A 12,876-nucleotide genomic window follows, 5' to 3' on the forward strand; every position below is an offset into this window, starting at 1 on the left:
TAGTGGTTGTTTTTGTTTTTAATAATGGCCATTCTGTGTGGTGTGAGATGATATCTCATTGTTGTTTTGATTTGCATTTCCCTAATAGCTAGTGATATTGAACCCTTTTTGGTGTGCTCTTTTGGTCATTTGTATTTCCTCTTTGGAGAAATGTCTATTTAAGTCTTCTGCCCATTTTTAAATTGGATTGCTTGCTCTTTTATTATTGAGTTGTATGATCTCTTTCTATATCCTTATCAGATATGTGGTTGCCAAATATTTTCTCCCATTTAGTGGGTTCCCTTTTCACCTTCTTGATGAGGTCCTTTGAATCACCAATGTGTTCAAGTTTGAGGAGGTCCCATTTATCCATGTTTTCTTTTGTTACTCATGCTTTTGGTGTAAGGTTTAAGAATCCACCACCAACCACTAGTTGTTAAGATGTTTCCCTACATTTTCTCTTAGGAGCTTTATGGTTCTAGCTTTTTTATTTAGGTATTTGATCCATTTTGAATTAATTTTTGTATACGATATGAGATAGGGGTCCTCTTTCTTTCAGCTATAGATATCCAGTTTTCCCAGTGTTAGGTCTCAAGGCAGGGCCTTCTTGGGTAACCAGAGATGGCATGAAGAAAACTTTAACACTAGAATTAGGCAAACTCACATTTATTATGTCTGCAGAGGTAAGGCACCAAGGCCTGTCTAAAGTGACTCAGACCCTACTCCCTGTGCTGCAGTTTCACTCTTGCTTAACTACTTAATTTACTACTTAGCATTTGCTTTGATTATGCATTAGTTTTTATGCATATGGATGAACACACATAGCTGTTTATATAATTGTATGATTAGTATGTTCAGGAAATTACTCTTGCACATACACTGCATGATAAGAAAGGGGTGGATAACTCCACCCCTGGGTAGGAATTTTACTATGTTAATTAAGAAAGTTGAAGTGATGACAGCAAAGGGCTTCTTCTGCGCAGGTCCAGCCAACCAGTTGAAGCTGGTTTTCATACTTTATTGCTTCAATAGGATATTCTTGACCTCCAAAAGCAGAACTTGGCACAAAGAGAGGGTTGAATCTAATTACCTTCTGTTGTACATAAAATTCTTTTCTTTATATCCTACTAACAGAGAGAGAAGCAAGTTACTTTCAGGTATTTGGTCATCCTACATCCGTCACCAGCACTACTTGTCGAATGGACTGTTCTGCCCCAGCTGGGTGCATTCGACAGCCTTGTCAAAACTCTTGTGACCATAGAAGTGAGAGTCTGTTTCTGAACCATCAGTTCGATTCCATTGGTCTATGTTTCTATCTTTATGCTAGTACCATGCTGTTTTTACCACCGTAACTACGTAATATGATTTAAAGTCCAGAAGTGAGAGTCCTCCAACTTCAGTCTTCCTTTTTAAGATGTTTCTGGCTATTCGGGGCCCCTTACCCTTCCAAATAAATCTCGTAGTTGCATTTTCCAGTTCTTTTAAAAAAAATGCTAGTTTAGTTTTTATTGGGATTGCATTGAATATGTGTATCAGTTTGGGTAGAATTGGCACCTTAACAGTATTTAGTCTTCCAATCCATGAGCACGGATGGAATGGTCTTCCATTTATTTAGGGCTTTTAGCAATACATTGCAGTTTTCTGAATACAAGTACTTTATGTCCTAGGTTAAGTTTATTCCTAAATATTTGACTCTTTTAGTCATTATTTAAGTGGATTTTTTTCCTGACTTTCTCCTCAGATTGTGTATTACTAGTGTATAGAAACACTACTGATTTTTTGTGTTAATCTTTTATCTTGCTACTCTGCTGAAATTGTTTATTAACTCTAGCAGCTTTGTTGTAGTTTTTCAGAAAAACATGGAATGCTTCATGTATTTGCATGTCATCCTTGTTCAAGAGTCATGCTGGTTTTCTCATATGGTTCCACTTTTAGTATATGTGCTGGTGAAGTGAGCACATGGTTTGGTTTTAAGAAGAATCAGGATTATTTAATTAATCAGATTAGAGTTTGCAAAGAGCTCTCACATTCTTTGCCACATTTAGTTAGTCTTCACAACAGTGGATATGATAGTAATAACTTACATACTACAGAAAAGAAAGCTGAGGCTCAAAGAAGTTAAATAATTTTCCCAAGTTCTCTTAGCTGGTCTTTGACAAACTCCAAACACAATCCAAGACTTATGATGGTAAAACTCATGCTCCTTCTACCGAGTTAGGAACACCCTGAGAAGGAGAAGGGCCTGCTTATTGACACAACTGTTTGCCATGGCTAATCTCATTATATCTGGTCTCATGAAATAGGGCCAGGCAAATGAAGGTAACTGAAAACAAAACTCTGTTTTTTTTAAGCATTGTGTTGGCATGGCCAGTGGGTGCTTAAATAAGCCTGAGTTGGTAATGATGAGAGCAGTGACAAAGTGGTCAGCTATGCATAATACACTGATGGGAAAAGCTAATCAGGGCCACCAACTCCTGACATATAGGATATTAAAAACAAAGCAGGGGAAACTTGTTATCAGGTCAAACCATTGAATATGTTTGACCTCTGAGGAATCAGAGTATAGCAAATGAAGTAAGAAGCTCAAATAGATTAGTCCAAGCTGCAGTAGAAAAATGAGAGAGACATAATGTGAAATACAAGGGCAAGCTCAGCTAGCTTAAAAGAACAAGGATTTTAAGTGAATGGTATGCATTAAAAAAAAATTAGAGCTTTAATTAAGTAATGGTTTTTGCTTAAAATACCATGAAAGCATTTGAAATCCATCAAAAGTTAATTAATTTCACCTGAAAATGTATTGAAACTAATGGGAGCATTGAACCATAAGAGAACACCAGGAAACCAATAAGGGGGATTCCATTTAGGGAAAAGCTCATGGAACCTAAAGTTACAGAAACTAATAGAAAGACGTGGGTGGCACCCTAAAACAAATCAGGCATACTTTCATGGACATGTAATAAAGAGAGGAGTGTGAAATGTTATAAGGCCAAATTATTACAGATTTAAGCAGTATGGGGAGAAGTCAGAAACACTTGTTTTCAGCATCAAAGACATTTTCCCAGTGTAAATACCAAAAATAAAAAATTAAAAAAACAAGAATACAGAGCAATTTTTGAGAGAGAAGTTAGAATTTTCTCAAGGAAAAATGCCAACAAATCAAAAAATGAAAATGCCTTGGATATGAAACTCTCTGGTGACATTTCACTGTGAAAGGAAGCACCTTTTGTGTATCAACATGTTGATCTTTGCCTAAATATTAAGTCTACTTTGGTCATTATTAACATTGTTACACTAGCTTTCTTTCAGTTAATGTTTATCTGGCATACTTTTTTCCATCCATTTTTGTTCTACCTTAATGATTTAAGTATTTTAAGAGTGTCTCATAAAAAGCATATAGCTAAATATTTTAAACCCAGTCTAATAATATTTTTTCTCATAACTAAAGAACTAAGTAATCGTTAAATTAAATTTTTATTATTACTAAATTTATGCATTGGATTTATTTTTAACAGACTATTTTGTGCTTTTGTTTGTCCTCCCTATTCTGTGTTTTGATTCTTTTTCTTCTCTCCCTCCCTCTTTCCTTTCATCTTTCTCTCCTTTTCAGCCACTCTCTTATGTCTTCCTTCCACATTCTTTCTTCTTCCTGTACTCTTTTATCATTGTTGTTGCTATTAGAAAGTTAGTTACTCTTTATTTGATGATCTGGGAAATTTTCATCTTCTCTTTTTATTCTTCTGAATTTTTTCTTGCACCTATCCCATTAGATGGTTTATTTTTGTTTGCATGAGAGAAATTCTATCTAATTTTCTTTTTTAATTCAATCAGACTGTGGTAATTGAGTTTACAAGATCAACTATTTGGGCTGATTTGATAAATGACTAGAAAAAATTGATTTGGTTATTTTTAAAAAATATTTTATTCTTAATTGACTTGATGTTTTACTTTGGCAGATATGACCATAGCAAAGGTAGAAAGATAATTACATGAACAACTTTATTGGTTAGTCTACCTCAACCATTGTTTTCTGTTCATTGTTACAAGGGTTTAATTTGAATAGATTTTTGTGTTTTGTTTCATTTTGAATCCTCTCATTTGGCTTCCCATCTCTCCTTACCAGGTTGTTTGAACTCTAGACCTGTATAAGGTATAATAAGGTATAATAAGGTAACCTGTATAATAAGGTAACCAATGGCCACATGTGATTATTTAAATTAAAATTAAAATTAATTAAACTTCTGTTTGTGGGTTAGACTTAGCCACATTTCAACTCCCCAAAAGCACATGTTGCTCATGACTCCTGTACTGAACAGGGCAGGTTATAGAACATTTCCATCAATGCAGAAAGTTCTATTGGAAATTACAGCTGTATACGGATTCCTCCCAGTTCTTCCCTGTACCACAGAAAGCAGAGTTTTAGTGCCACTTGGGAGTAAACATTTCCTGTGCTCCCTTCCTATATTTCCTTTTCAGATCTAAGGAATGATGATCTGATCTGTTGCAATCTTTGCCTAGGACAGTTCCATGGAAATATCCCCACACATTCTCTATATTTCAATATAAAGGGGGAAAAAAATCAGAATATGAAGAAGAAGGTCTAGAGAATTTCCATTACAAATGTGATCACTGGTGGAAGAGCAGAGGATTGATCAAGTATTCACCATACTGAGCCTTTACGGTGAGGAGCATTCTAAAAGGCACTGACTGCAGGCCCCATTCTTTGCTGCCCAGAATTACGTTTCTCAGCTTCTGTTCTGTTCTATGTGATCTGAGCTTTCAAAAACAGACTAAGGTGGAACCACAAATTTAAGTGTGTAAGGGGGGAGATTAAGGGCTTCTGAGGGATTTTTCTTTTCTTTTTAAAGGGAGGGCAAACAGCTACTGAATCTTAATTGACATAGATTTGAAGTAAAAAATATATACAGAGAAGCGGACTTGGCCCAATGGATAGGGTGTTTGCCTACCACATGGGAGGTCCACGGTTCAAACCCCAGGCCTCCTTGACCTGTGTGGAGCTGGCCCATTTGCAGTGCTGATGCGCACAAGGAGTGCCCTGCTATGCAGGGGTGTCACCCATGTACGGGAGCCCCATGCGCAAGGAGTGCGCCCCTTAAGGAGAGCCGTCCCATGCAAAACAAAGTGCAGCTTGCCCAGGAATGGCACCACACACAGGGAGAGCTGACACAACAAGATGATGCAACGAAAAGAAACACAGATTCCCAGTGCCGCTGATAAGGATAGAAGCGGTCACAGAAGAACACACAGCGAATGGACACAGAGAGCAGACAACTGGGAGAGAAATAAATAAAATCTTAAAAATATATATACACAGAGTGCCTAATGAATATGTAACATTACCAATGCCCCCAAAATAAGTAAAACAATATTAATATAGGACTGTTTAACTGAGGATGCTTTTCCGTTTAACACACTCTGGATACTAAAATCCTGATTATAATAATCAGAGAGGAAGGTGTTATCCTACTTAATATCTAGTTCTTTCTTCTTCTTTAATACAGGAGTTTAGGGCTATAAATTTCCCTCTCAGGACTGTCTTTGTTGTATCCCATAAGTTTTGGTAAGTTGTATTCTTGTTTTCATTTGTCTCAATATATTTATTAATTTCACTTCAATTTCTATTTTTTTTTAATGAAGTCTTTTTTTTAATCCATTTATTCACTTATTTCTCTCCCCTTCCTCCCCCCACCCCCATCCTGGCTGTCCACTCTCTGCGTCCATCCGCTGTGCCTTCCTCTTTGTCTGCTTCTGTTGTCAGTGGCCCGAGAATCTGTGTTTCTCTTTGCTTCATCATCTTGCCACTCCTAGGCAGGCTGCACTTTCTTTCGCGCTGGGCGGCCCTTCCCTACGGGGCGCACTCCTTGTGCATGGGGCTCCCCCACCTGGGGGACACCCCTGCATGGCACAGCACTCCCTGTGCGCATCAGCACGGCGCACGGGCCAGCTCCACACAGGTCAAGGAGACCTGGGGCCTGAACCGCAGACCTACCTTGTGACAGACGGACGCCCTAACCACTGGGCCAAGTCTGCTTCCTTCAATTTCTTTTTTGACCCACTGATTATTTAGGAGTATGTTGTTCAGCTTCCACACATTTGTGAATTTACTACTTTCCTGTCTATTATCAATTTCCAGTTTCATACTATTATGATCTACTCTGTGCTTTGTATAATTTCAGTCTTTTTATATTTATTGAAACTTGCATTGTGACCTAACGTGTAGTCTATCCTGGAGAAAGATCCATGAGCACATGAGAAGAATGTATAACCCACTGAGTTTGGGTACAACATTCTGTATATGTCTCTAACTCGTTTATCATATTGTTCAAATTCTCTGTTCCCTTGTTGATCTTCTGTCCAGTTGTTTTATCTAAAGATATGAGTGGAGAAAAAAAATTTTGTGTGATCTATTAACTTTTAAAAAAGAAAATTAAAAAATAAAATAAAATTAAAAGAAACTGAAAAATAAATAAATAAAGATATGAGTAGTATGTTGAAGTCTTCAACTATTATTTAGAGATGTCTATTTTTCCCTTCATTTTTGCCAGAGTTTACATCAGGTACTTTGGGGCACCCTGGTATAGTTATTTATGACTGTTATTTCTTCATGGTGGATTGTCCCTCCTATTAATAAATAAATGGACTTCTATGTTTCTTATAACTTTTTTTTGCTTTTAATGTCTGTTTTGTTAGATATTAGTATAGCTACTCCTGCTCTTTTTTGGTAACTGTTTGCATGGAGTATCTTTCTCCAACCTTTCACTTCTAGCCTGTTTGTATCCATGGGCCTAAGATGAGTCACTTGTAGGAATTATATGGATGGCTCATGTTTTTTTATCCATTCTGTCAGCCTATAGCTTTTGATTGGGGAGTTTAATCCATTCACATTCAACGGTATTACTGTAAATGGATTATTCCACTATTTTATTTTTTGGTTTTCATTTGTCATGTATTATTTTCATCCATCTTTTTACTCTTTTAGTTAATCTTTCTGCTCTTCTTTCTTCTGTACTCTCTTCTAAGCCTCTTTCTCCTGTCTTTTCCTTTCAGGCTCTAAGGCTTCCTTTAATATTTCCTGCAAAAGTGGATTCTTTTTAATGAACTCTCTTAGTTTCTGTTTGTTTGTGAATACTTTAAACTCACCTTCATATTTGATATTTGAAGGACAGTTTTGCTGGATAAAGAATTCTCAGCTAGCATTTTTCTCATTCAGTATCCTAATTGTACCATACCACTGTTCTCAGCTCTGTGGTTTCTGATGAGAAATCCACGCTAAGTCTTACTGGACATCTCTTTTATGTAATGGTTTGCTTCTCCCTTGCTGCTTTCAGAATTTTTGCTTTATCTTTGACTTTTGACCATCTTAGAAATATGTGTCTTGGAGTAGGTCTATTCAGGTTTATTCTGACTGTAGTACGCTGGTCTTCTTGGGCCTGTAAGTTCATTTCTTTCATGAGAGTTGGGAAATTTTCAGCTATTATTTCCTCAAATACTCTTTCTGCCCCTTTTCCTTTCTCTTCTCCCTCTGGAACTCCCATGACATGTATATTGTTGTGTTTCATGCTATCATTAACTTACTGAGTCCCTGCTCAATTTTTCCCATTCTTTTCTCTTCAATTTCAGCTATTCTTTCTTAGGTCTCCTGTATTCTTTCTTCTATCACTTTGAGTCTGCTGTTGTTTGCCTCTAATGTGTTTTTGACATCATCTGTCATGTCCTTCATTCCCATTCTCTGTTACTTTTCTATTCAGGCTTTCAAATTCTTCTTTGTGTTTGCTCAATGTCTCCTTGATGTCATTTATCTCTTTTAGCTATATTGTCTTTCAACTCATTAATTTGATTTTGGAAATTGATGTGCATCTCATTGAACAGTTGTCTCAAATCCTGTGTCTCTTCTGGGGTTTTGATATATTATATTCCTTTTCTTGGGCCATGTTTTCCATTTCCTTAATATGGCTCTTAACTTTTTGTTGATGTCTAGGCATCTGATTAGGATGGTGAATTTACTCAGATGCTCAATTTCTCTCTTTTTCATAGGAATTAATTTTAAAAATGGTGAGAGGCTGTGTGTTACTCCTTTTCTTTGACTCTTGACTCAAGAATGGATTGTTAGAATTGTCCCTGCTAGTTGCTCAAAACTGGGCACTGGACCCTGTAAATTGTTGTAGACTCACTGCCAAGGACCTTGGGGAGGAAGGTTGTAAAGTCCAGAAAAAACTTCTCTTACTTAATTACTTTTCATTTCCTCATGTGTACTTCCTTGGTCTGCTAGTAGATTGTACTCTTTGGGAACCCTCTCAGTTCAATGCCTGGTTGGAGTATATTTGCTGTAACATGGACTGGATCAGTGTGATAGAGGTTCCTGTCTGGAGTCTAAGATCCTCATATTTCAAACTTTCTCAAAGGTGGTTCTCCAACCATTGCTGACAGCTTCCTCTCTTTTACCAGGTAGGAAATAATTCCATTCCCCTCTGTGTCCTCATCTCTTAAGCCCATAGCTGGCTCCCAAGGCAATCAATGGCACAACCCCACCCACCCTAGAAGGGCTCTTGGGACATAGCAGACCAAATTTGTGAGTCAAAAGCTGAGCCTTAGACTCTGTCCCCCTCTCTCCCTTTTCCGGTAGTGGTGAATCCATGGGACCCTCTTTGTCTGTAGCTGCCATCCCTGAGGCCTGAGAATTCAGAAGTATCTATTGTATGGAGAGGTTGCAGGCAGTCTCAGCTGCCCCCTTTTTTTTTTTTTAAAGATTTATTTATTTATTTAATTTCTCCCCCTCCCCTGGTTGTCTGTTCTTGGTGTCTATTTGCTGCGTCTTGTTTCTTTGTCTGCTTCTGTTGTCATCAGCAGCACGGGAAGTGTGGGCGGCACCATTCCTGGGCAGGCTGCTCTTTCTTTTCACGTTGGGCGGCTCTCCTCACGGGCGCACTCCTTGCACGTGGGGTTCCCCCACGCGGGGGACACCCCTGCGTGGCAGGGCACTCCTTGCGCGCTGCGCTGCGCATGGCCAGCTCCACACGGGTCAAGGCGGCCCCGGGTTTGAACCGCGGACCTCCCATATGATAGACGGACGCCCTAACCACTGGGCCAAAGTCCGTTTCCCTCAGCTGCCCCGTTTTAACTCACAGTTTTGCTGTTGCATTCTTCTCTTTTGTCCCTCTCTCTTCTGGATGGTATCCAGCCTTCCCCTGGAGCCCTAAACCCTAAAAGATTTTTTCCCCAGGCCCTTTCTGCCTATGCTCTAGTTATTTCCCTGGGAGAGAAGAGAATCTCATGTCTTTCTAGTTTGCCATTTCTCCAGAAGTCCCTTAATATCTATATATAAACATTTAATATCTATATATATGAATTTTTAAAAACTCAGTATTTCCTGAAAATATCAAGTTCTATTTTTGACAATAGTTGAAATGAGAATGATTTTATTTATATTTAACATATATTTAAACATGTACATCTTTAAATGTTACACATGTTGTATTATTCTATAAACTTTCTGTTCTTACCAAGAATCTTGTGAGAACCCTACCAGTAGGTCTTAAGGAAGGGTCTTTATGTTGGTATAGACTGGGGTCCTTTTTCTCCTGCACTGTCCAAGTTCTAACAATTCTATTCTATTTGTCCCATGATAACTTATTTCATGTCATTCTCTACTAGGATGGGACTTTCAAAACCTTGTTACTATCTCTAGATCATCTTCAGTCTATTCAAAACACATCCACACTGAAAACAGTCATTATGGAGTCTGTACCTCCCTCCTATATCCTCTGCAAAGTGCTTTTTCTGTTAGTCGAGGAGATAACATTTGACTATTTCATTTCCCTGTAAGTTTCTCTTTAATGTGAGCAAAGACTCCTGTCTGTGTTCTCTCTGCCTGCTGCACTATCTCTGGGATCAGCATCTTGCACTGAGTTCTTGGGAGGGGCACATTAAATTTCTTTTGTGATGAGAGTTATTTCCTGATCAGAATTTGGGCTAAAATGTATGTGCATCTCTCTCTGATCAGTTTGTGCTGAATATTATGATCACAAGTATGACATTATTATATGCTATAAAGTCAAGAATGATAGTATTCCATCACATTGTTGTCTGGTACATGGTAAGTTCTACAGAGGTGTTTGGCCATAAAATTTTCATGTTGTCAGATTCATCATTCTCAAGTGCCTCCCTACAAGGATTATGGCTGTATTTTCTGATAAGAGAAACCCACTGGAACTGTATTCCTATTATAAAGAATTTCTCTGTTAGTTAAAATAGCATTCTATAAGTCCTTTAATATTAGTGGATAAGAGATACATTATAAGGGAAATATATAAGAGGAAATACATTATAAGATTAAAAAATCACTATTGTGTACTTTTATTCCCAATGTAAAGTGCAGTCACTCCTTTCTTCCCAGAAAAAATTATGCTTTTAACTTTTGGGCTTGTTTTCTCTAGAGTGCTGACACTTGTAGACCAGAATAGACTTGTTTACAGTAGGTAGTCCACAGTTCTTTCCCACCTTCCACTCTGGGTTAGTAGCATTTTGTAAAAAGTGATAACCTGATTCAACTTTTCCCTGAATGAAAAAGAAATGCCATAAGCTGTGGTTTTACTGGGAATCACAGTTGACCTCAAAAGCTAAGCTAATCAGAACTTGATCCATATGCTGGGGGGGATTTATAATTTCAACATTTCTCATTAATATGAGTTTGAATGCTGGTAATCTTACCTTAAGGTTAGTCTCTAAAACAGTTTTCATAGTGGCATTTTAATAAGGTTGAGAGTCTCTCCTTGTATACTGAAATAATGATAGAAATTAGAACATTATATGTAATTGAGAATTATAGTTGCCACCTAAGAATTTCTAAGTATTGCTGATCATTTAACATTTTAATTCATGGACAAACCTGGAAGATGGCTGTGTAGGTTGCCCAAGGTATTAAGCAGAGTCAGAAATACAACCTAGGATTTTAAACCTGGTCCAATATCTCATTCACCTAGTAGTTTCCTAAATTTAAGGGAGTTAAATTATCTCATGAAAATATAGTTCATCAGTGTAGGGGAAGTAAATGAACATATTCCACGTTCCTTTTTCTTCAGGGCAAAAGAAAAGAAACTGGGTTTCAGGGACTATAATAGAGTAGTTGAAGCTCTCTCTGCCTGAAGATGTCCAGAACTCCAAATAGACAACAACAATTCATGCACTTTCTAAAATTCAGCAAACATTTGTCAATAGCCCTCCAAGTGCAATGCATTATGCCAACAATTAACTTGTTCAGCAAATATTTATCTACACCTTCACTGAGCCAAGAATAAATGAGATACAATGGTGAAAAAGATGGTGGCATAAGATATCCCCAGGAATATTTTCCCTTAGAGATAGCCAAAAAAAAAAAATGCAGATTCAACTGTCATGGAACTCTGGAGGACAGTAGAGACTGGAAGAATGTTCCTTAAATACTGAATCACAGAAAAATAATCCGCCTCCACAGAGGAAGAGAAAACAGCACATTCCTGCCAGCCTGGACTCTTCCCCATGCTAGGTTCTGTGCAACTTAATGGCCACACAGTGGCAGCACTTCTGCCCAATCCCTCTTGACAATTTAGCTGACCATACAGCCACCCCAGCAGTGACTTGGAGTCCCATCATATCCAGACATGGGAACCCAAGACCATGTAGACCCAACGAGAGTCTCTAGCAATCATCTAGTACAAGCATACAAAGTAGTCCCTCAGTAACAACACACCTGTGGTAAAACTATTGGCAAGCTGTGCACATTCCCAGCCTGTACCTTAGTTGCTAGTGCACCTAAATGAAAAAATTGAGTATTTTTGAACAACACTGAGCACATCTGGCGCCATGGGTCTGCTCCCCTAATGCAAAAATTACCTGGAGGCAGAAAAACCTCCAGAAATGTTGAAACTGAATTGCCATAAGGAAGAGCTTACCCAAGCCTAAAATCTGGAATGAAAAGGTGGCCTAGACTGAGGGAGAGGCTTTTAGCATATTTCAGCCACTAGGGAAGGAAATTTGCATAAAAATAAAGAGAACAGCCCAGGACTCTGGAGGAAGAACAAGGAAAGGAAATCCTGTCCTGGAGGGGGAACAGTCACAAATAAAAGGATAATTTTAAATTTGATTCACATGCCCAGAGCAAGACGCAAGTGCAGAAATACCTGAGAAAATCCAAACTGATAAGCATGGACTGCTCTACAGGCTCAGTATAAACTGGACCCAGTGCTGAAGTGTCAAACAGTAAACTACACTGAAACCAATCTACACTAAAACCCTAAGCAAGAGGGAGCAACTGACTCCCAGAGTTAGCACATCAAAATAATCAAATGCTCAGACATCAACAAAAGATGATATGCCATATAAAGAAGCAGGAAGAGATGGCTAAGTCAAGGGAACCAATTAAGACTGTAGAAGAAACAGACATTAGAACAATTAATCAAAGATGTTCAGTAAATCTCCTAAATCAGTCTAAGTAGTTTAAGGAAAATTTGGATAGAAATACACTAAGTATGGATATAGAACTAAAGGACATAAAGAATATGATATGTGAAGTAAAAGAAGAATTATAAAGTTTAAAAAGAAACATAATAGAATTTATGGGAATGAAGAGAACAGATATGGAGATTAAAAATACAGTAGGGGTATTCAGCAGATTTGAACAGGCAGAAGAAAAAATCAGTGTACTAGAAGACAGGACAACAAAAATCATATAGTCAGAAGAATGAATAGAGGAAAGAATTTTAAAAAGTGAGCAGAGGATGAAAAAATGAGCCTGGAGGATAAGGCAAAGACTGCTGTCATTGTGCCTTACCACATGGCAGAAGTCCAGGATGGCAAGCAGCTGGTCTTTGGGGAGAAAAACAACTCTGATAAAGCCTTGATTTG

General features: G+C 37.9%; 1 non-coding gene across 1 annotated transcript; it reads right to left on the minus strand.

Annotated features, from left to right (window-relative positions):
* Nucleotides 1-1,832: 1,832 nt before the first annotated feature.
* On the minus strand, nucleotides 1,833-1,938 carry LOC111764947 (U6 spliceosomal RNA). The gene has a single exon (XR_002797421.1). It is a non-coding gene; the product is annotated as a U6 spliceosomal RNA (small nuclear RNA).
* Nucleotides 1,939-12,876: the final 10,938 nt, after the last annotated feature.

Source organism: Dasypus novemcinctus, chromosome 15 (assembly GCF_030445035.2).
Source record: "Dasypus novemcinctus isolate mDasNov1 chromosome 15, mDasNov1.1.hap2, whole genome shotgun sequence".
Lineage (NCBI taxonomy): Eukaryota > Metazoa > Chordata > Mammalia > Cingulata > Dasypodidae > Dasypus > Dasypus novemcinctus.